The following is a 25,719-nucleotide window of genomic DNA, read 5'->3' as shown; positions in this document are numbered from 1 at the left end:
CCTCCCTCTCTGCCTCACACCATAATTGGAAGTTTCCTGGGGCCTCCCAAAAAGCAGAAGCCACTAAGCTTCCTGTAAAGCCTGCAAAACTGTGAGCCAATTAAACCTCTTTTCTTCATAAATTACCCAGACTGGGTAATTTATGAAGAAAAGAGGTTTAATTTTTCATTTTATTTTATTAATTTATTTATTTTTCTGAGATGGAGTCTAACTCTGTCACCAGGCTGGAGTGCAGTGGCACGATCTCAGCTCACTGCAACTTCTGCCTCCCAGGTTAAACCAATTCCTCTGCCTCAGCCTCCTGAGTAGCTGGGGCTACAGGCAGGCACTGCCACACCTAGCTAATTTTTATATTTTTAGTAGAGACAGAGTTTCACCATGTTGGCCAGGATGGTCTCAATCTCTTGACCTCGTGATCCACCTGCCTCAGCCTCCCAAAGTGCTGGGATTACAGGCGTGAGCCACCACGCCCGGCCAGCATCTCTTTATAGTAATGTAAGAAAAGACTAATACAATGTCCCTTCAGTGAGGTCTTCTCTGATCATCCCGTTTATAATTGCAAACACATCCCCAATCCAATGCTCTCTATTCTCTCTAATCCTGTTTTATTATTAGCCACAGCACTTATTACCAGTTAGCATACAGATTTTACTTATTTATTTTTATTATCTATTTGTTTCAAAAAGAGAAAATACTTTTATCCATTTAAAATGACACCTTCTCAGAAAGTCTTCTCTGACATTCAGGCCTAAAATAGCCTATCCTCACCATTCTCTCCATACTTTAATCACCCTTTATACTTTCTCCTACTTTATTTTTCTTCATTGCACCCATCACTAACTGACATTTTATTAAACATTTAAAAATATATATTATTTGTTCTCTTCACTAAAATATGAGCTTCATAAGTCCGGTGATTTTGTTTTTCATTACCATTGTATCTTCAGCATCTGCAACTGTACATGGCATGTCATATAGGCTTACAGTAACTGTGCTCATGGGTAAAAGGAAGGAAGAAAGGAAGGAAGAAAGAAGGGAAATGAGGGAGGGAGGAAGGGAGGGAGGAAGGCAGGCAGGCAGGAAGGGTAGAATTAGGGAATTCAAAATACTGAGTATGGAAGAAAAAATGCAAAAGAAAATTTCATATAACCCCTTTTTTTTTTGACATGGAGTCTCACTGTGTCACCCAGGCTGGAGTGCAGTGGTGTGATCTAGGCTCACTCCAACCTCCAACTCCTGGGTTCAACAGGTCCAAGTCATCCTCCTGCCTCAACTTCCAGAGTAGCTGGGACTACAGGCATGCACCACCACACTCAGCTAATTTTTTTATTTTTAGCAGAAATGGGATTTTGCCATGTTAGCCAGGATGATCTTGAACTATTGACCTCAGGTGATGTGCCTGCCTCGGTATCCCAAAGTACTAGGATTACAGGCATGAGCCACCATCCCTGGCCTAACCCTGCATTTTTTTTTACACTCCCTGAAAGCTTGAGATTTTTCGGCATTTTGTATTGCTTATCTATTCTAAGTCCTCAGAGTTCTCATTGCTTACAACATGTTTTAATGTAGTTTCTTACCCCATGCTCACTACCCTCCCCCATTTGAAGCTTTGAGAACAAGGCCAGGAAGGGGGCAATGTCTCCTAAGGCAGCCCGGTCTTCTCTGTGAAAAAGCAGTCTTCTCCATTCTCTGTGAGGGACACACAAAGTCATTCTCTCATGGCACTTTGTCTTGTCAACCACTTCCTCAATTTCCAGATAGACTAGGAAAGGAAAACTCACTTCTCAGCTAACCATTTGATATGGCTTGGCTGTGTCCCAACCCAAATCTCGAATTATAGCTCCCATAATTCCCACATGTCCTGAATGGTACCCAGCAGGAAGGAATGAATCATAAAGGTGGGTCTTTCCCATGCTGTTCTCGTGATAGTGAATAAGTCTCATGAGATCACATGGTTTTTTAAAGGGGAGTTTCCCTGCACATGCTCTCTCTCTTGCCTGCTGCCATGTAAGACATGTCTTGCTTCCCCCTTGCTTTCTGCCATGATTGTGAGGCCTCCCCAGGCATGTGGAACCTCTTTCCTTTATAATTTACCCAGTCTTGGGTATGTCTTTATTAGCAGTATGAGAACAGACTAATATACAATTCACGACACTGGCTCTCTGGGGCATAGGAAAGTTAATTCATACTTTCATTCAACAAACATCATGGAGTCATGGGCAAATGAAAGTCCACTGAAGCTGAGGTACCTTCTCCGCCCTCACAGGGCTGTCAGGGAGCTTCATTCTCAGGACAGAGATATACCAACAGTGATGTAAGAATGTAAAAAGAGACTTATGAGAGGGAAATTAAGGGGAGAAACAGAGGAGCCTAATCAAGTCCAAGAATAGAGAAGACGGAGACATAAAAGATAAGTGCGAGGAAGCCAGAAGACTAAGAGCATGTTACAGGAAAATGGGAACATAGGCCAAAAAGTCGAGGTAAAGATAGGAGAGCCTAGAAGGATTTAGTTCAGTACAGACAAAGAGGGATTGATTGAGAGATAAGCAAGAGGGGCAAGTGGGGAACAGATACTACAGGACATTGCAAACTAGTGGTAAAGAGTCTGAGCTTTGGAAGACAACAGTAACATTGAGGATTATAAAGATACCAGTCTTTCAGAAAGTTCATGCTGGCTGCAATGTAGAGTTTTCATTAGGAGAGTCCAAAACTTGATCAAAGAGGATCATTTTAGGAATCTGGGCTGGATATGTTGGTGACACGAATTAGAGGGTGAGTTGGAGAAATGTGAATGCATGTTAATTATGGTAGGATTTAGATTTTAAAAGTAAGAGAACATGGTAGAGGGAGAAGTTACCATTGGTTTTCAAGTTACTGTAGGGTTTCCATTCACTGAGTTGAGGAAGAATGAGGTTTGGAAAAAAGATATGAAGCTCCCTTGTTTTGTTGAGGACATTTAATTATGACCCATGTCCTCTTACTCCCCACCAAGATAGGTAAACACTCATAAATTCCAGGATTACATAAGTTTGCAAGTTACTGTGTTCAGACTCAGCCCAAGTTGCCAATTATATTTTATAAGCTGCCTCTCAGTCATCTATTATTGATATCTAAGAAAGGGCTACAGTTTTAAAACCTGCAACTGATGGGTGGGACCCTCCTCCTGGTTGCAGCATAGGTTTCAGGCATATGTATTTACCCTTTGAAATTGAACTTTGAAAGGAGGCCATGGCCCCTCTGCCTTGTTAGCCTCTTGGTGGTATAGATTTCAAGATGCAGTTTATGATTGCATTTCACACTTTTTTTTTTTTTCTTCTTCTACTTTTCTTTTTCTGATGATATGGATCTTAGAAATGCTGTGGATGGAGAAAAAAGAAATAAACTCCTATGGAGAGAAGACTAAAAGGTGTCAGCAACTCTTTTCTCAAACAAGAATGCACAGCAGGGAGTTGTTCTTCTCTGCCTATAGCTGGTCAGGCAACTACATCATACTTGATGGATACCATTTAGACTCATTATTTCCTCTTTGGTATGCTAGACATTTTATTTATATTGAAGGGCTCACAATGGGTGAAGGTTAGCAAACAGGAAGGATAAGAGCAATTGAATGTTCCTCATTCAGAACATAGATAAGTCAAAAGTACTGAGAAGTGGAAACAGGCTTTCATGCTGAGTCAACTTCCATAAACCAGAGGAAGTTGCTACTGAGGGACTTCTGATCAAACAACGTTATTGGAGCTTGAGCTTTTAGAGGATGCTTATTTACATTATAATGATGATGAGTGAATGATGACTGCCTAGAACAGAAAGAGCAAATCCAAATAGAAGTCATCAGGTCACTGAGGGTTTTAGATCACAGGCAGGATTGCCGGGCTGGGAAGATCCAATACAAACACTCAACAAGCAAGGAGTATCTGGCAAAAGTTCCCTTTGTGTCTCCTCCCTTTTACACACACACAAAATATTAGAAATTCATTTTAAGGATGGAAAGCAGAGAGAAAAAGAGATAAAAATATTTTTGATATCTAGAATTGAGTATAGATTCTGGGATCTTAAATTTTTCAGATTGTTTTTTCTACTTATTTTAAGATTTAAGCTATAGTAAGAGTAGCATGGCCACGCTTGCCGGTGCTATATGAAAGAGTTTGTAAACTTGAAGGAAATAAAATTATTTTACTTATAGTTACAGAGCAGCTCAAAAACACTAAGAAAAAATACTAAATTTGATCATCCCATTCCAATTTAAAATGATTTCTTGTACTAATTGTTCTCAAACAAAAATATATGCTGGTGAAAGAAAAAATTAGGATCTGAAATCAAATGAACTCCTATTCATTTTTAATCTATATTTGAAAATCAACCTTCAAACCTTGAATAACATCAACAAATAATTTTAAATGGCTCAAAATTGAAAATGAGGTTATTTTACATATCCCCCAAATCTAGACACAATAAAATAGTGACTAAACGTTTCTCTTATCTGCTAACTCCATTTCTCACATGAACCATCATAATCACGTGCAACATAAGCACTCTCAGACTCACCATAGCTGCTGACGTTATTTCCCTGACGTCATCACCTCAGGGTTATATATATCATATAATATATATAGCTCTCTCACAGAAGCCTTGGAAACCCAGCACTTTATCTTCTTCTTCAAATGTGCTGATTTCACCTCATATTCAGTTTATATTTAACATACAGATATCTACCTTATTTTCCAGGTAAGAAATGTTAGGGTGGGCAAAGTAGAGAGACTCAAGAAGTCTAATGTCTGAATTCTCTCATCTCTAGAGTAAGCTCTAGAGTAAATATTTGCCTTATATTTAGGATGGAGACATTTACCTAATTTTACAGATGAAGAAGCTGGACATAGGCAAGTTAGAAAACAGAAGTCTAAATTTCCATCCTAGTACTCACAGCTGGATTGCCAGAACTAATTCTGTTGGTATAAATCTCTTATTCTTAAGGAAAACTTAGCTATTCTCACTGGTTCATGTCCAGACTGAGGGTGAAGCTATTCTCCCTAGCAACTGGCTATTCTCCCGTTCTCCTCTATGCTTTCCTAACATACGCAGGTGTAAGAGGAGTGTGTATGTGTGAGTAACTATCTATCCTCTCTACTGTACTCTCCCTCTCTAGGTGCCTCATTCACTTAAATCTTCTCTCTACCTCATGCTATTGAATAAAAGGTACCTACTCTCAACTATGGCCTTTCAATTCAGTTATCCATCTATATTCTAGAGCATTTTCTATCCAGTCACTTCTCTGAACGTAATTCTCTTTATCCATCCACAGCATCTACTTTAATGTTCAGTAAATGTTTAGTGAATTGCTATATACAGTAAAAATAACCTTTATAAAACCCATATTTATGTAGCTCCTTTATTAACAAAAACTGAAATGACTAAAATGGACATGTCTGAGAATCAAGGAACTCACCATAGTGATTACTCTAAAAACCAAGTAAATCAGTCATTTACTAAGGAAGAGATTTTCAGAAAATTAGCCTTATCTGTGTTTAGCATCACTTAGCCAACATACACTAATTCAGCCTATAATTTCAGGTACATTATGTTCTATTCCTTGTTTTCTGGAACACAGAAGGGACCTTTTTACAGATGGTTTTGAGAGTGGTGCAAATGAGAATTTTGTTTTGAGAAAACCATTTTGGTACACCAAGTGAACTGAATAAAGAAGTGCTAAGGAAAGGAAGGAAGAAAGGAGGGAGGGAAAGAGGGATGGAAGGAAAAAAGAAGACTTGTTTAACCTTAAAGGAAACAAGAGGGTTAAGGTGAAAAACACCATTACAAAAATTTTAAAGTAAGAAAAATCTGCTTAAGTATTTTGATTCAGTAAAACAGGCAAGTTTCAATAAAAGAGAAATATGGTTGGATATTTTTGGTGGTCAGAGATATACTCAAATTAATCAAGACCCATGAAGTCTACATATAAACTATTTTACAGAAAAAAAGTATGAAGAGATGGTTCCAAAAGTTTGTGAAGATATATTATCTGGCCAACTTGGAAGTAAAATAGAAACACAAATAGTAAGAATTTGACCAATGAGTTAAGTTGCATTGATACAATTTTAAATAATCTGTGTATTAGTAAACTGTTCTCTATCGTTTGGACACAAATGCTAAATATCCTGATTTGATCATTAATACAATGTGTATATATACATATATATATATATGTCAAACATCTTACTGTACCCCATAAGTATATACAATTATTATGTCAGGTAAATAAATAAAAAGCAATGAAAAAACAATATGAGGGAAACAGAACATTATCAGGCAAGTATAGAGGAATTACAAGATATTAAACCATTTAAGTGAACAAGAATAACATTTACTTTGAAGGTTATAGGTACTGATTCTTTAAGTTACATTTAGTCTTACAATGTTAAAGGAAAAGTAAGATTTGGGAACACAAGATGTGAGGAGATAAACAACTAGATATATGATCACAAAGAAAATATAACTTATACATGTTTTAATGACCTCAAAAGGTATTAACTCTTATGAATATGGCTTCTGCCATTCAATGTTTAGGATGGAGATGTTTACCTAATTTTACAGATGAGGAAGAAATACTAACATTTCTATTAGTATTTCTATAATTTCATAATATCAGGAAATTGTCTCCTGAATATATCTTCATCTATCCCCATTATGCACTACTTTAAACACAAGCTAATTATACAGCATTTTAAATGCAGCCTATTGAAATAATTTCTAATTTCTCATGGACTAAATTACACCCTTAATTTGTAAAAAGTAAGTGTAACTATATTATTTTGAAGGCTTTAATGCTTTGATATAAAAGTTTCACAATATCTAGCTATAGTCATACCCTGACATTTTTCAATTGCAATATATCCTGACCACTGGAAACTGTTTTACTAATAGTCTACTGAGTGTTCATCTTTTTCGTGACTTTGGAAAATTGAAGATTTCTTCAAAGAGAGATGATGTTTGCTCTTTTACGAAAGTTCAGTTAGGCTATATCCCTAGAAATCTCTTGTGTCTTGCATAGGATTTGAATCGGGTTGCTCATGAAATTCTGTGACTGATATGACACTAACCAGTGTCAACCACTAGAACTAATCCATCACATACAGTTGTCATAGCACAAAGAATGTCAATTATCTCTCACAAAGTAACTGAGATGGCAAAATCGATCCAAGAATGTGCAGCAAATTATCTTCTAAATATAGCATGGAAAGCTCAAGTCTGTGGCATTCTCAATAGTTGCTTCTCTACCAAAAAGTCAAGTCACAGTCTGTTGAACAACATAGCAGATACAGAAATTTGCGGACTTGAGTAAAAACCTTAAAAATTGGGAAAATGCCAATGTATCTCACATAGAAGAACCCAAGTACAATATGGAGGTGAAGAAAAAGAATCTCACTTATGAGCTACCCTCATTTCCTTGTTGCTCCACTGAAATAAGTTTTACATTATTTTTCCAATTGGAGACAGAGAAAGGAATGATATCCACTTAGCAGGATAATTTTACTAATATTATTTTATTATTATTATTGAGTCAGGGTCTCACTCTGTTGCCCAGGCTGCAGTGCAGTAGCACAATCACAGCTTGTAGCTTGCTTTGACCTCTTGAGCTCAAGTGATCTTCTCAGGCTCCAGTGATCCTCCCATGTTAGCCTCCTGAGTACCCAGGACCACCATGCCCAGTTAATTTTTTTTTTTTTTTTTTTTGGATAGATGAGGTCTCACAATGTTGCTCCAGCTGGTCTTGAACAAATGATCTTCCTTCAGTCCTACAAAGTGCTGGAATTACAGGTGTGAGTCACCATCCCCAGCCATTTATTTCTTATTTATATTAAAACTGTGGGATTTATAAGAAAGAATTATGAAAAAAATCTAGAATATAGCTTTCAGTGATGCTTTACATAATTAAGACCAATGCTCTAGGTTAATATATAAAAGAAGAGGAAGATAGTTATTTGTTAAATAATCACTGATTATTTGGCAGATGTTTATGACTTCCATTTTAGAATTTGGTTAATTTAGTCTGAATAAAACAAGGTGAGTAACATCATTTATTTGATAATGTTTATTGAGCACTTACTATGTTAAAGGCTGGGCTAGTCAATGGTATAAAGTCGTGAGCAAGCCAGAAATGATTACTATGCTCATGGAGCTCACACTCTAGTGAAACAAAATATAACTCTTAAGACAAAATATATGTCTGTTATGGAGTTTTTCCTCTTTGGGGGATTATTACATTTTGTTCAGACGCATTTCTAACTATATTAATGATAAAAAAATCTTTTCTGAAGTATATTCACACCTAAACATATTGCAATTATTTTGCAATACCAAATAGCAAAAATAGGAAGTAGAGGAATTCAATGAAAGCCTCATGTTAACACAGAAGACTACGGGATTTTATTAACAGTTTAGAGCAGAAGGCAAACTTGTGTTTAATTCTACTTAGGTTTTAATGATCTCCACAGGAAACTTGACAATTAGAAATGAGACCCCAGGGCCGGGCGCGGTGGCTCACGCCTGTAATCCCAGCACTTTGGGAGGCCGAGGCGGGTGGATCACGAGGTCAAGAGATCAAGACCATCCTGGTCAACATGGTGAAACCCCGTCTCTACTAAAAATATAAAAATTAGCTGGGCATGGTGGCGCACACCTGTAGTCCCAGCTACTCGGGAGGCTGAGGCAGGAGAATTGCTTGAACCCAGGAGGCGGAGGCTGCGGTGAGCCGAGATCGCGCCATTGCACTCCAGCCTGGGTAACAAGAGCAAAACTCCACCTCAAAAAAAAAAAAAAAAAAGAAATGAGACCCCAAAAGATTCATTGTGTATTATCAAAATGTATAAATTAGAAATTCAATGAATATGTTCAGTAAAAGTCATAGGCCAAGGCGAGTAGATCATCTGAGGTCAGGAGTTCGAGACCACCCTAACCAACATGGTGAAACCCCATCTCTACTAAAAAGACAAAAATTAGGTGGGTGTGGTAGTGGGCACTGCAATCCAAGCTACTTAGGAAGCTGAGGCAGGAGAATCAAATTGAACTCAGAGGCAGAGGTTGCAGTGAGCCAAGGTCGTGCTATTATACACCAGCCTGTGTGACAACAGCAAAACTCTGTCTTAAAAAAAAAAGAGTCATAGGAACCACATTTCAAATACATTTTACTCGTTTATCTTGAGAGGTGGAATTTAACTTTAAATAGTTAAGATAATTTTGGTAGTACTGCATTACTAATCTTGTAGTACACTCAGAACATTGGTGAATTTATTCACAGAAAATGGATAGCATTGCTGAGCAATTTAACGGGCATAACTGTGTTTTCAGATGAGCAAAATAAGAATTATTGAATCTTTATTAAACATTTACTTTCTTTTTTAATCTGCCAATAAATGACCAAGAGATATTAAACGGATTGATTTTTCCAGGCTGTGTGGAAAAAAGAAACTAGATAATTGGTAACTGGCTATCCCATACCAATGAGCCACAAGCCAGTCAAAAAGTCATGACATTGCTGAATTATATGATGTATAAGGAGTGGAAGTGGAAGGAGACCGAGTCCTTGAGCCTCTTCAGAAATTATTGTCTAAACCAATTTTAAGTAACAAAGCAACTGAGTTGTGCCCCCAAGGGAGCAGTAGACCCAGATGCATTAATCTTTCAGGCTTAAATTAATGTTCTTAAGAACTGGGTTTAATGAATAAACAGAATCTTGTTGGTTGTCAGTGACCATTTAAGAAACTGACACACAACCTCTTGACTCTATGCTGCTAGGCCCTTGTAGAATCCAAAAAGTTGCCTGCATGAAATCCTGTTACCCAATACTCTATTCCATTGAGAAGCAAAGTTACAGAAGGTACATGTGTGACCTTGGTATTTTGAACACTGCCAAGAGCAATATTCTCTTAAATTTTCTTCTTCTAATTAGCACAAGCTGTCTCTTGCTTTTTATCTCTCCACAGTTAAGTGGAAATATGAGTCAAAAAAAGATAAATTGTTCTTTGCTCCTTTCCTAGTTGCCACCAAGACAAATGATACTCCTATAGGTTATGGGAACACTTCAAGTAGCTAAGAGCCCTTTATTACTTTTTACTAGTGCCATGTGTAATAAAGAAATGAAGAATTAGAGGTATAGCACATCACTTAGATAATGAGCACCTACTGAATTTCAAGTATTACATGTTTCTTAGTCAACCATTCCATAGTTCATTCCTTTATTCTTATAAATTTTAAGTAAAAGTGGTCATAGAGAAAAATATATCTATATGGGTGTGGAGAGGAGGGCTGTGGGTGGATGTGTTGGGGTGAGTGTATACTCTGCTAGGCAATTTGCTGGTGCAAATGCATAAAGATACTGCCAAAAGTGATATAAGTAGTGCTAACACTTAAGAAGCATATTTACAATAATTTGTGTGTGTGTGTGTATGTATTTCATTTATATATATAGTATAAATGAACCATATATACATAATCTAAAGTATAAATTATGTGTATGTATGTATATATTATGTGCATTTTAAAATTCACGTTCATATGCAATTATGTATGAATATGTACATATTTACATATATATATATATGAATGTGAATTAAAAAAGTATTTCCAAAGACTGGAACAGCAATTCTGCATATTAAGAGGAAGGTTTGGAAAGTAGTACTAGATCTGGGCCTTAAAGGATGGGTAGAGAATTATTTGTTCCTGTGACAGCTAAATTTATGAGAAGAATATACCCTAGTACTCCCCAACTCTTTTTATTCTTCTTGAGACAGGGTCTTGCAATGTTGCCCGGCCTGGCTTTAAACTCCTGGGCTCAAGCAATTTTCCTCCTTTAACTTCCCAAGTAGTTAGGATTATGGGCATATGCCACCATGCCTGGCATGAAACTCTACTCTGCCCCAGAAAAAATAAATGTTGGGATAGTACTCAATCATATTTTTTACAGATGAAAAGCAAATTTACAAAAGGCTGAAAAACATACACAAATGTAGACGATTGTGTGATCTATGGTGGGGGATGAGAGGAAGGAAGGTATTTAAGATACCTTTTATTCTTTCTGCAGGGATTTTTTTCTTGTAACAGAATGTCTGTGTAGTAAAAGATGATGAATTATTAACTGTTTTCTACTGTGGATGGTAAGAATAGAGATGTTTAATTTATAATTTCTTTAATTTTTTTAAAAAAACAGAATAGAATTTCCACAGTTATATAGAATGAAAATGGAGAAAGCTTACAAGACACAGTGAGAAAATGGTCACAAATTCAACAAGACCATCATGATATATGATACTCAGAGCATCATGGTGCATACTTTCATCAACTAAGAGATCTTAGTTGATTTTCTTCAACAAGTAGAATGTATCCCTATGAGGTTTCTTTGTAGATATAACACAATAGAGATTTAGCTTTAGGATAAGTAATCTAAAAAAAGACTCAATTCCTCAAATTTGCATATATTCATTATGTATTGATTTAACCCAACACTCTAGCCTGGGCCAGAGAACCGAAAATGGAAAAGTAACAAGAGTCTGTTCAAATTGTTGAGTGAGATTGTAATAAGTGATTCAATTAGGTGTCAGCAGAAAAAAACAGAAAGAGATTAAAGAGGCAAAATTGACTGAGCTTTACTACTTTACAAAATAGTAAAGGGTTAGGGTGTAGCCAAACTTAGCTCTGAGGTAGGTGGTGATATTGAAAGAAATTGGCAAATCAGATTTTTTAAGATGCGAAGTATTACAGCTTATTTGTCTTCTGCTGAGAATAAACTAGTTAAGAGCAAAAAACTGGTGCTGCAGGAGAGAAGGGCCCCTTCTAGGAGTAATGTTGTATGGTAGGCAGAGGAGAGGAAAACGAGTGTTCCTGTCAAGCACCAAGCCTCAGATAGGGTCACTGAGAACCCTTCCATTGTTGCTAGAGGAAATGCATGTAGATGGGTCCACTGGGTGGTGAAAGCATGTGAATGTTCCCTCCTGATTATTTACATGTTCTCAGTGAAAAAGCAAGCTGGTTAGCTCAAAGAGAAGACGTTTTTAGAGACACATGTTTGAGAAGAGAAGAAGGTATGAAATGGTCACTAGGGATGTAAGAGAAAGTTTATGAAAGAAATAAAACATTTGCTGGACACAACTAGGATCCAACTTGAAGATAATGGTCACTTCTTTAAGATTTAAGCATTCATGTATAGTTTTCTCTAGACATGTGTATGTGCAGAGCAGGCTGACATGACCATGAAAGCGGAGCCAAGGGGTTGAGGATGTAAGCAAGAGATGAGCCTAAAAATAAACCACAGAATCTAAATTTGGAGAAAGGAAGATGAAGATGGGAGAAAGCTGAGAAAACGTATGCAGTGAAAAGATGGTATGACCAGTGGACTGAAGATTTCAGAAAGACCAATAACTTGTGGGGAGAGAATAAAGGAATATGTTAGACAGATAGGAAGAGTGGATTGCAGAGTGGATTACTTAAAATTGAGATTATGGATGGAAAGCTATTACCAGGACTGACAAAGTCTAAGGTACCATGATGAGAATGGGTAGCTGATGTAAGGTGAAGGACAAGATTCTAGGGGAAAATAACAAGGAGCTAAAAAGTCAGGATATTAGCAGGATTTTCAGCATGAATATTAAAATCACCAAGATTGTGTCACAAGCAGTAATGGAGTAAATCATATAATAAAATTTTCAAGACAGGAAGCAGACTGGCCTGGGAATTTTTTAGATGACAACAGACTGGGGTAGTGGGTAGAGAAATCTGTTGACATGAACTTCAAAAGAAATCAGGGGCTTGGAAGGAGAAGGGAAAAGGAAACAAAGGTCTGAAGGTAGCAAGATGAATCAGGAAAGACAATTATCCTAACCCCAGACCACTTAAGTAGCATGAGAGACATGTGAGAGAAAACCACCACTCTCTGAGAAGACCCTTTAAGTGTCCTTAAGGGAGAGCCAGATTTTAGTTAGAGAAAGGGGGTGAAGGAAATCCTCTGAGAAAAGGTTGAGTAAAAGGGGGATTTTTTTAAATGACCATGCTCCAGAGGGTGGAGAAGAATGAATTGGAGTTGAGGAGGAATGGTAGATGCAGGCTGATTACAGGATATTCCAAACTGCTTAAGAATCAACATCCACATGATGAGATGACCTGGGTGTCTTGGGTTTCTTGTGTGACTGACAGAAATTCATATATAAAACATAATGAGGTTAATATTGGCATTCTCTAGGGTGGTAAAAGTGTTGTAGCACGTGAGGAAGAAATCACCTTGACGGCAAAACATGGAGCTCAGCACGCCACTTATTCAGTCACAAATAACACTGAGGTCAATGAGGAGCACCAGGAGCATATAAGGACCTTTTGAATGTTCCCTGTCACCTCCCTCATGATGATGAACCAGGAAAGATCAATCTGCCTAGGAGATTGTGAGCCTCTATTAGTCCCTGTAGCCTCTTATAAAAGCCAACTTGATATCTTAGAACACTAATCTGTAGTGAGAAGCTATAATTTTTTCTACCAAATACTTTTTCTTTTTTTTTTTTGAAATGGAGTTTCACTCCTGTCACCCAGGCTTTAGTGCAAGGGCACAATCTTGGCTCACTGCAACCTCTACCTCCTGGGTTCAAGCAATTCTCCTGCCTCAGCCTCCCAAGTAGCTGGGATTACAGGCATGCACCCCCACGTCCGGCTAATTTTGTATTTTTAATAGAGACAGGGTTTCACCATGTTGGTGAGGCTTGTCTTATACTCCTGACCTCAAGTGATCCACCTGCCCCAGCCTCCCAAAGTGCTGCGATTACAGGAGTCAGCTACCACATCCAGCCTACCAAACAATTTTCTAATAATTTTCCACCTTCAGCCAGTGTATAAAGCTGCCCTGGGAGTTACGTGTATAGAATGAGCTCATCAAACTTGAACAAAAGAAAACAGGAAGTCCAGGCCCTAGAGAAAAGTGTTTGGGTCTATGAGCAGATAAAAAAGACCAGACCTTAAGCAGTACACTGTTGCCCAAAATAATGGGGCTAGCTCACAGAAGTGAGAAGACAAACACAATGGCAGGACAGTGACACGAGAGCAGCATGCCTCCGTTGCTAGTGATGGGAATCTCTAAATCTGTTTTGGAATCCCATAGTTTAGACACTTTAACCAGGGCTCTTTTTTACTGGCATACTGAAATAGGAACTACCATCAAGCAGGGGTCACTAATGACTGGGGAGACTCGGGAATCACGAACTGGGCCTCCAAATTGTGCTAATTTGATCAACCACATACTGACAACCAAGGAAAGCTTGGATGGCCAAATGTGATCTTTAAAAATAATTGAGCCCACGAGCACAAATGGCCTCTTCTCTTTTTCCTCTCATCAAAGCCTTAATTGGATAAAGTGACATTACTTGAAACTTGACTTACTTTGTAGAACAAACAAATTCACCAGAAAGTCGTTATAAATAGGACAGAAAGCAGACTGGGATTCAGCCAAAGGAAGGTATCATTCCACACCCTTGAGATCTCTAGCCCTTCCTAGAGTACCTCCTATACTTCCAGTTCAAACAATATTCAAGTCCAGAACCCTTATCACATCATCAGGTTGTATTCTCACCTTCCACTTGAGATGTTCATGTTTGCGAGAGTCATCTCAGAAAATCTTTTTCAACATCATGTATGTTAAGGTGAATATAACGAGATTAACATTTGTATTTCCTTCTCAGTTAATAGTTTCAATTTAAACATCCAAAATTGAGGTGTTTTCATTTTGTTTTTATGTGCATTTACATATGTTTATAAAAATACATCACATTGCATGACGAACCACTTCCTTCAGGCTCATGAGTATACATTTCCCAAAGACAAGTATTTTCAATTCCTCAATGTTACAAATATCCTGAATAGCTGTTATTTTGGAAACATGTTATTGTATTATCATCAACAGCACCATGGGGCATATGACATATGACTTTGTATGCTTAATTTATATATTTAGCAATTTTCTGGTAAGCATTCTGCATTTGAAGCATATTTTTATTAGCTGTAGATTATTTTCCCATGTATCAATTCACCTAGGCCATTGGTTCCTTACTGGTTCTTTTTAAAAACAGAGTAACTAATTTTACAAAACTTTTTGAATGTTCCCTCAAAAAGTATCCATATTCATTCATGTTCAAAGGAAAAAAAAACCTTAATGGTTACCTTTGTAAATCTGCCAAATTACTGGCATGAAACATATTGGTCTTTCATTGCATTGAATCATGAATCATTTTTCTTTCTCAGGGATTTAGGGGAACTGAGGATATAAATATTTTTAAAGTGTTTCTTAGAAGTTTCCCAGGTTTTCCAGTGATAATAAATTGTCCTTTGGGGTCAACTTAATTCTATCCATAGGTGTTAGAAAGCATTTTAAAAAACCGAAAATACAACCTATTTAATCCTCTCATATCATAAAAAATCACCACACTATGTTCAATGCAACCTGTGCATTTTCTTCTTACATCACATACATTAGTAGTAGCATGACATATTTTCACAATGAAACAAGTAAGTTTAAGTATATTTAATCTTCTTGTTTCCTTCATTTAATTATCAAGCCAAAAATTGTCAAAGCATGTGTTCAGAGAAGTAAGCCATTAAATAATGAGGTTGACTTTTTTTTTACATGTAAAATTTCAGATCCCAGTATCAGAAAAGATAAAAGTACATACATTTATTATCCTAATATAATTTGGTCAACTTTTCCAGTTAGCACAGAGAAACCAAAAGAACACTGGGCTAGCATTGGGAGGCCTAGGTTCTGGTCAGTGTTCTGATACTTACTTGTTCTATGAACTTGTCAAGACATTTTAATTACCTGAGCCTCAGTATCCTTATTTGTAAGGTAGGATACTAACAACTTACCTTACTTTCCCAACACAATCGTTGGGTTAAGAATCAATTTTTATAAACATGCAGACACATAATTTATTAATAAACCTTTTATAAATTACAACATTAAGTAGCAATGGAAGTAATAATAATAATTTTTTCTTGAGACAGTCTTACTCTGTCACTCAAGCTGGAAGGCAGTGGTACAATTACAGCTCACTGCAGCCTCGACCTCCCGGGCTTAGGCTACGGCCTCAGTGTATTAGTCCATTTTCACATTGTTATCAAGAACTGCTCGAGATTAGGTAATTTACAAAGAAAAGAGGTTTAATTGACTTACAGTTCCAGATGGCTGGGGAGGCCTCAGAAGAACCTACAATCATGGCAGGAGGTGAAAGAAAAGCAAACAGCTTCTTCACAAAGCAGCAGGAGAGAGCGAGGGAGCGGAGAGCTGCCAAACACTTTAAAAGCCCCCAGATCTCGTGAGAACTCATTCACTACCACGAGAAAAGCATGGAGGAAACCACTCCCATGATCCAATCACCTCACACCTGGCCCTTTCCTTGACAAACGAAGATTACAATTCAAGATGCCATTCAGGTGGGGACACAGAACCAAATCGTATCGTTCAGGCTTTTGAGTAGCTAGAACCACAGGTGTGCACTATCACACCCAGCTGATTTTAGTTACTTGTAGATCTGGGGGTCTCCCTATATTATTCAGGCTGGTCTCAAACTTCTGGACCTGAGTGATCTTCCTGCCTCAGTTTCCCAAAGTGTTGGGATTATAGGCATGAGCCACCAGGCTCAGCCCCTATGGAAATAATTATTATCACTAAAATTATTATGTGCATAAGACACATGATGAATCCAGAAGGTGAGCTATTATTAAACACTTCGTTTCCATAGCATTTACTCTAATAGTTAAAAGATATTTATTTGTGCATGAATTTACAAGATTATTTAAAAAGAGAGAGAATTCATTAACATCTATTTAATATACTCCAAACACTACCTTTCTTCAATATTCTTAGCCCTTTCTCCTGCTGTCCTCTCCCTATCCCATCAAAGATTAAGAGATTTTAAAACTGGAAGCATGTGCACAGTATGTTGTCTGCTCTTTATAATTAGGGAACAATTTATAATTTCATTCTCACTTGCAATGAAAGTCTGACGATTAGCATCCCAATAAAATGTGTAGTAGAAATGTTTTTATTTATCATCATAACTCTTTGTATATTTTTCAAGTTTACTGAAACATTTAAAATAATTAGTAAGTGTGGTCAGAATAAGATTTAAGTACCTATAAGACTTTGTTACAATTTATAACATTTCTTACAAGTTGTTCACAAAGCAGTTAACAGGAGGTGTATTCTGTTGAAATAGCCAAGGCTAGAATAGGTACACCTGGGTCAGGGTTAGAGGTACTCAGGTCAGAGAGATTTCTTTTCTGCATTGGCCGTGGCAGAAGAAGACTAGAGAGTCAGTATTAGATGGTGTATTAGTTTCCCAGACTGGCAACAAACCACTGCAACAGTAATGGCCTGAAACAACAGAAATTTATTCTCTCACAGTTCTGGAGGCCAGGTATGTGAAATCTAAGTGTCAACAGGACCATGGTTCCTCTGAAGGCTAAGGGAGAATCTTTTCTTAAATAACCCCAATCTCTACCTTTATCTTCATGTGGCCTTTTTCTCTGTTTTCCTGTCTCTGTCCCCTTTAGTCTAAGCTGGCAGTGTTTCTGCTTATACAACATTCTTAAAACCCTTGTAGGTCCACCACATATGTCAAGGGGATCACACTGTCAGATGAGAGGTTCCTCCCCAGATCCTTCCTGAATAACTAATCTCCCCTGGTGTCCGCTGAAATAGTCAATTGGATCCATATGTCATACATCTAATCTATTCAGCAGAAGATTTTTAAGCCTCTTCTTTAGCCTTCTATTTAGAGTATGCTTTCCTGACAATAAATTTTATAATTTTAGCATCTTTTACAATTTGGGTATATTGAAAACCTTTCAAATTATCAAGTACTCCTTCCTTTTTGCTTAGTAGTTCCTTTTTCGATTCAACTTTTTCCTCTCGAATTTTTTAAAATTGATTTTTATTTTTATTTTAAATTCCGGGGTGCATGTACAGGATGTGCAGGTTTGTTATACAGGTAAACATGTGCCATGGTGGTTTGCTGCACCTATCAATCCATCACCTAAGTATTAAGCCCAGCATGCATTAGCTATTTTTCCCAATGCTCTCTCTTCCCCTGACCCTATGCCCCAACAGGCCCTAGTGTGTGTTGTTCTCCTCCCTGTGTCCACGTGTTCCAATTGTTCAGCTTCCACTTGTAAGTGAGAACATGTGGTGTTTCATTTTCTGTTCCTGCATTAGTTTGCTGAGGATAATGGCTACCAGCTCCATCCATGTCCCTGCAAAGGACATGATTGCATTCCTTTTTATGGCTCATGGTATTCCATGGTGTATATGTACCACATTTTCTTTATCCAGTCTATCACTGATGAACATTTGAGTTGATTCCATGTCTTTGCTATTGTGAACAGCGCTGCAGTGAACATATGTGTGCATGTATCTTTGTAATAGAATTATTTATATTCTTTTGGGTACATACCCAGTAATGGGATTATTGCAGGGTCAAATAGTATTTGACAAATGGGATCTAATTAAACTAAAGAGCTTCTGCACAGGAAAAGAAACTCTCATCAGAGCAAACAGACAAACTACAGAGTGGGATAAATTGTTGCAATCTATCCATCTGACAAGGTATAATATCCAGAATCTACAAAGAACTTAAACAAGTTTATAAGAAAAAAAAAAAACAACCTCATTAAAAAGTGGATGAAGGACATGAACAGACACTTCTCAAAAGAAGAGATTCATGGGGCCTACAAACATATGAAAAAAAATTCAACATCACTGATCATTAGAGAAATGCAGATCACCCAACAGTAGAATCCGATTGAACCAAATTTTGTCACTTTATAACAAGAATCACCTTTCTTCCTGTTTCTAATAACATGTAAGCCATTTGCCCCTGAGATATCACCAGATGCACCTTCAATGTTCATATATCTGTCAATATTCTGTTCATAATGTATCCTTTAAACAATAGAAGCTTGCTTTATTGTACTCTTCACTTCTCTCTCAGCCCTCACCAAAATTGTCTTTAATGTCCATTTCTCTCAACCATCTTTTCAATTAATCTGGTTTTTTTTCTTTTTGTTAAACCTATCAAAATTCTTTCATCCTCTACCTAATATCCAATTCAAAAACCACTTTCAAAGTTTTAGTTATTTCTATAGCAGCTCTCCACTTCCTGGAACCAGAATTTCTATCCTTTTCCTAGGGTGGTTGTAACACAAACTTGGTGGCTTAAAACAACAGAAAATAGAATCTCTCACAGTCCTGGAGGCCAGAAGTCCAAAATCAAGGTGTTGGCAAGGCCACACTTTCTATGTAGTCTCTAAGGGTACATCCTTCCTTACTTCTCCCAGTTTGTGGTGTCTTGGAACATCCTTCAGCTTGGAACTACATGATTGCAATCCCTGCCTCAGTCTTTGTGTGGTCTTTTTTTTTTTTTTTTTTTTTCAGTGTGTCTATGTCCTCTCTTCTTTTTCTAAAGATACGAGTCATTGGATTTAAAGCCACTATAAATCCAGGATGGTCTCATCTTACAGTCCTTAACTTAATTATATCTGTGAAGACCCTACTTTCAAATAAGTTTACATTCACCAGTATTAGGACTTACAATTTGAAGACATCTTTTGGGGAAACACTCTTAAGCTTAGTACAGATAAAAACTCATGACTTTCACCCTTATTGTGCCCCAGTTATCTTGGGATTTCTGGTTTATTACCAGATAAATATGGCAGAGATTGTCCCATCTCCTCATTGCAATAATGCCCATCATTTGGTATAGGGAATCCTGGCCTAGAAGTTCTGGGGAATCAGGCTTTCTAACTGGACGTGAGGAAATTACTCCTCCCAAGAGGAGTTTACTTCATCTTCTTCATAAAGGATTTTAACCCCATGAACATGTAAAGAGTGCTTTCTAGACATATGGAATAAAATGGGGTGGGGAGAGGAAAAGGAGCTGGTACCTATGCTTTTTTCAAGTCAAACAACGAAATGGTATAAATAGAAACAGTGTCTATAAGTACCTTTTTATCTCAAGATCTCAAAAGAATGCCATTCAATTGCATTTTCATTGTTATCAATTATTACCCGTTTGTCTGGCAAGTCTAGCTTCTTTCCTAGTGGTCTAGTGAACTGAAACAAAAACAATCTGTATTATTGAAGAGAAGGAAAAATGTAAACAAGATGTTACAGAATACTATTGGAAATGACACTTTTTTAAAAAAGCAAACCATTTTGTTTTATAGTAGTTTTCAGTAAAGCTAGTATTGCCAGCATTAACAGGCAGATAAAATGTTAAAGCTGATCAAGTGTTCTTTGATGCCACATAACAGCACCCAGATTTTAAAATGGAAGAGAAAAGGGGCTTGCATCTGGTCAATTAAAAAGAATAACATTTGGCTCGAAAATGTCACCAGAAGTTTCATAGCTAGTGTGGTAATTTTACAAGGCCACACAATTCACTGGTTTCTGAAATTAATTTGAATAATCTCATCATTTGCCTGTAGATAAACTGGTGTGGTGTGTCTGCTGCTAAACCCTAACCGTCTCACACAGATGTGTAAACACAAATGAAATAAGAAATGTTAAGCAGTTTATCGCATTTTTATATCGGGGGAGTAGCTCTCTTTTTCAATTGAATATGTGATAGATTGTTTCTTTTCAAAATTGAAAAGTCGAGTTTTAAAATTTTATAAAAGTGCCGTAAGTTTACTGAAGAGAAAAATACTAATGATATAGGAGTTTAGAAAAAAATGTCCACTCTCAATCCTCTTCCCAGATATCATGATTGACAATTATAATTGTCTTTATTCAAATATTTGTATGCACATATCAGCTTAGTTTTGTTGTCATTGTTTTGGTTTTTTGTTTGTTTGTTTTACTTTAAGTTCTGGGGTACATGTGCAGATCTTGCAGGATTGTTACATATGTACACATATGCCATGGTGGTTTGCTTCTTCCATCCCCCCGTCACCTACATTAGGTATTTCTCCTAATGTTATCCCTCCCCAATATCCCATCCCCTGCTATCCCTCCCCTAGCCCCTCACCCCCCAACAGACCCCAGTGTGTGACGTTCCCCTCCCTGTGTCCATGTGTTCTCATTGTTCAAAACCCACTTATGAGTGAAAACATGCGGTGTTTGGTTTTCTGTTCTTAAATGGTGTTGGGAAAACTGGGTAGGCATGTGCAGAAATCTGAAACTGGACCCCTTCCTTATACCTTATACAAAAATTAACTCCAGATGGATTAAAGATTTAAACATAAGACCTAACACCATAAAAACCCTAGAAGAAAACATAAGCAATACCATTTAGGACATAGGCATAGGCAAGGACTTCATGACTAAAACACCAAAAGCAATGGTGACAAAAGCCAAAATAGACAAACGGGATCTAGTTAAACTTCAGAGCTTCTGCACAGCAAAAGAAACTATCATTAGAGTGAACCAGCAACCAATAGAATGGGAAGAAAATTTTTGCAAGCTACCCATCTGACAAAGGGCTAACATCCAGAATCTACAAAGAACTAAAACAAATATACGAGAAAAAAACAAATAAACCCATTCAAAAAAGTGGGTGAAGGATATGAACAGACACTTTTCAAAAGAAGACATCTATGTGGCCAACAAGCATATGAAAAAATGTTCATCATCACTGGTCATTAGAGAAATGCAAATCAAAACCATATTGAGATACCATCTCACACGAGTTAGAATGGCGATCATTAAAAAATCTGGAGACAACAGATGATGGAGAGGATGTGGAGAAATAGGAATGCTTTTACCCTGTTGGTAGGAGTTAAATTAGTTCAACCATTGTGGAAGACAGAGTGGCGATTCCTCAATGATCTAGAACTAGAAATACCATTTGACCCAGCAATCCCATTACTGGATATATACCCAAAGTATTATAAATCAATCTATTATAAAGACACATGCACACGTATGTTCATTGTGGCACTGTTTACAATAGCGAAGACTTGGAACCAACCCATATTCCCATCAAAGATAGACTGGATAAAGAAAATGTGGCACATATACACCATGGAATACTATGCAACCATAAGAAAGGACGAGTTCATGTCCTTTGCAGCAACATGGATGAATCTGTGTGTTTTTTTGTTTGTTTTCTTTGTTGTTTTCAGTGAGGGATGGTAGGGTTATTTGTGCATTGTTTACATAAGTGATACTCTTCTGTAATCTCCCAAGGAGAGGCACTTGATTGAAATCACATAGAAGAAGTTGTAACACAAAAACTATGAGTCAGCTCAGGATTTACCTACCTCTGTAAGCTTTACTTAATTCAATTCTCTCTACTTTCTTCTGCCCATGTTGAGGAGGCACCTTCCTTGTCCTTCCACAGTATCCCTCACGTATATGCATCATTGTCATCATACCCTACCACACTTTTAATTACTATCTTTTGTGTATAGCATCTCCCACTAGAATCTGAGGATGCAAACAAGGTGCAATATCTAAAACAGCTCACTGCCATTCATGGGCAGAGCAATCACAGAGCTGCAGAAGACCTCATGACAAGCCATACATACAGTATGCATTTTTAGATGCATCAATTTGCAATTCAACACGCTTTGATCACACTCTTGTTTAACCAATTGCAATTTCTTACAGTTAAGCTCACACTTAGTCTTCATTTTTCACTCTTGCTCTCAAAGATATCACAAGAAACACAATTGTACATGTCCCTGATTTGCGAAGCTAGTAAATTCACCCTAAAAAGAAAATGAGTTGAAGTTGGCATGACTGTTCTTACTAAAACCATGATTGTGTTTTCCACACTACAGCAAAATCTCCAGTGCCTTGGATAGTCAGGGAGCAAAGAAAGGAGGCAGGCCCTATAATCACAAGGCCCCTGTGAAACAGTTTTCTTTCAATCTGGAAGCAACAAAAGCTAAGGTAATTAATCCTTCTCCTGATCACAACACAGGACATAAAGAAAAGGCAAGCCTTGGTGACAAGCACAGCAGGCATTTTCACAGAGTGTCTGGGCACTTCCATAATCTTTAGCATGCCATAAGGCTGTGCCATACTTATAGAAGCAGAGATTGCCCAGGAAGTTTAATAATAAGTAGTTGGTAAAGGCTCTCCAAAATGTGTGAATCTCATGACTGTGGACATATTCGTAACAAGTATAGTATCAAATACAAGGGAGTGCACTTTCAATGTACACAAAGCAAAACCAGGATGAAAAACCTATGGATAGAATAAGATATCTTTTTAGCCACACCTGTCCAACTAAGAACCAGTTCGTCAGGAGACATTAGAAAATCATGCCCAAAACATTTGTTAGACTATTTGCAGTTTAATGTAATGGTTATGATGGTTAATTTGATATGTCAATTTGGAAGACTTTTTAGATGAGGTTAGAATTTTTTTTAAACGTTGTCTTTTATTTTAAATGCTGAGGGTACAGATTTGTTACATGGGTGTATTGTGTGATGCTGAGGTTTGGGATGCAGATCCCATCAGCCAGATATGCTGAGGTTTAGGGAACAGATCCTGACACATATATATATAGCAAGCATGGTACCCAATAGGTCGTTTTTCAGCCCAACTCCCTCTTTCTCCCTCCCACCTCTAGTACTCTCCAGTATCTACTGTTTCTATGTTTGTGTCCCTGTGGGCTCAGTGTTTAGCTCCCACTTATAAGTGAGAATATGTGGTATTTGTTTTTCTGTTCTTGTGTTAACTCACTTAGGATTATGGCCTCCAGCTGCACCCTTGTTGCTGTAAAGGACATGATTTTGTCCTTTTTATGGCTGCATAGTATTCCATGGTGTGTATGTACCATATTTTCTTTCTTTAATCCACCACTGATGGGCACCTAGGTAGATTCTATGTCTTTGCTATTGTCAATAGTATAGCTGTGAACATGTAAGTGCATGTAACTTTTTGGTAAAATGATTTATTTTTCTTTCAGTATCTATTTAGTAATGGAGTTGCTGGGTTGAATGGTAGATCTGTTTTAAGATCTTTAAGGAATCTCTGAACTGCTGTCCACGGTGGCTGGACTAATTGACGTTCCCACCAACAGTGCATCAGCTTTCCCTTTTCTCTGCAGCCTTGCCAGCATCTGTTATTTTTTTAATTAGGTGGACTTTGAGTAAATCAGATTGCCTACATCATGTTGTAATCCTTAAACTATCAGTGGAAGGACTAAACAGTGCAAAAAGTCCAGCATCTCCAAGCGAGAGGTGTTTTTCCAGTAGATACCTTTGGACCTTACCTGACTGTTGGCGGTCCTAGGTCTCCATCCTACCAACACACACTAAAGATTTTTGAAACTTGCCTGCCTCATAACTGCATGAGTGATTATGGGGCCTTAAAATAAATCACTCTGTGTGTGTGTGTCTGTGTGTGTGTGTGTGTGTGTGTTGTGTGTGTGTGCATCCTATTGGCTCTGTTTCTCTGGAGAATCCTTACTAATAAAGGAGTCTACAGATGTATGTATGTCATATATACCTGCTTCCAATCAACAGTTTAATAAAGTGCACATAATGTATGCACACTCATACACGTATATCGTCTTTCTTAACGACTTTTTTAATTGTCAAGTCCGTACATACTATATTGTTCAGCATAAATACTTTAACCAAATGGGCCTTGATCACAAGTGCAGTCACCAAGTTGCTTCCCAGAGTTTGTAGGCTCCCTAAGAGCTCCCAGTGAGTGCTGTCTTGAAAATGCTCTTTCCTTCTGGTTATATCTCATGTCACAACCACTCCTCTATTCTTTTGTATAAGTTTACAATTTATCTTTAGACTTGGCAAGATTATTATGTACATATTTTTATCCTAGAGAAAAGAAAAAAAAATTCAGATGCTTAGATTTTGTCTAGAGGATTAGATTTTTAGACATAGGTTTTTAATTTTTATGTATTCCAGAGTTCTAAATTTTTAGGGGATCAATCGAAGTGTACTAGATGTTCTGATGTCAAATCAGCATTACTGCCATCTGTCCTGGAACACCCTTGCTCAGAATACCCTTCCCAATGTAATTCTGGATTACAGTATACCAATCAGTGGCACTCACTTTGGAAGACAGAAGAAAATGAGAAATCCACTTTTGTTGCTAGCAGTTACAGAAATACCCACATTGACACCTGTGTTAGTCAACTCTGGCTGCCATAACAAAATACCAGAGTAGGTGATTTAAAAAACAGAAAAATCTTTTCTCACATTTCTGGAAAGTAGCAATTCAAAATGAAGGTGTCAGCAGGTTTGGTTTCTTCTGAGGCCTCTCTTCTTGGCTTATAGGTGTCCACCTTTATAAAGCTCCTTTGCTTACCTGTGTGCTACTGAATGTGAAGGTGGTTTCCCATGTACCAGTTACCAATCTACAGTTTCTACCATTTGAATCAGCCTGGTGAGAGAGAATATTCTCACATAAGGTAAGCAAAGCAACTTTATTACTCATGGATAGCCAGCCAGGAACAACAGAAGGTTGGAATTTGTGGTGAGTCAGTACCTCAAGGCTCCCAAAAGCTGTCCAGGATGAATAGAGTCTTTCCTATACCTGCTCCACTTTGTACCATAGTTGAGGGACCCTGAAAGCAACCTACTCTGGGTTTTACACCCTGGATGTCACTTGGCTTGCTGAGCAAAGTTGTTTCAGGATATCCTACTCTAGGAAGGATACACACAGAGCATGAGCCATTCCAGATGGTTCTTCCTTATCTCAGTATCTTGTATTCCCAGCAT

Source organism: Aotus nancymaae, unplaced genomic scaffold (genome assembly GCF_030222135.1).
Source record: "Aotus nancymaae isolate 86718 unplaced genomic scaffold, 86718_ANA_hifiasm-v0.15.2.pri h1tg000002l, whole genome shotgun sequence".
Lineage (NCBI taxonomy): Eukaryota > Metazoa > Chordata > Mammalia > Primates > Aotidae > Aotus > Aotus nancymaae.
Note: the sequence above shows the minus strand (reverse complement) of the source record.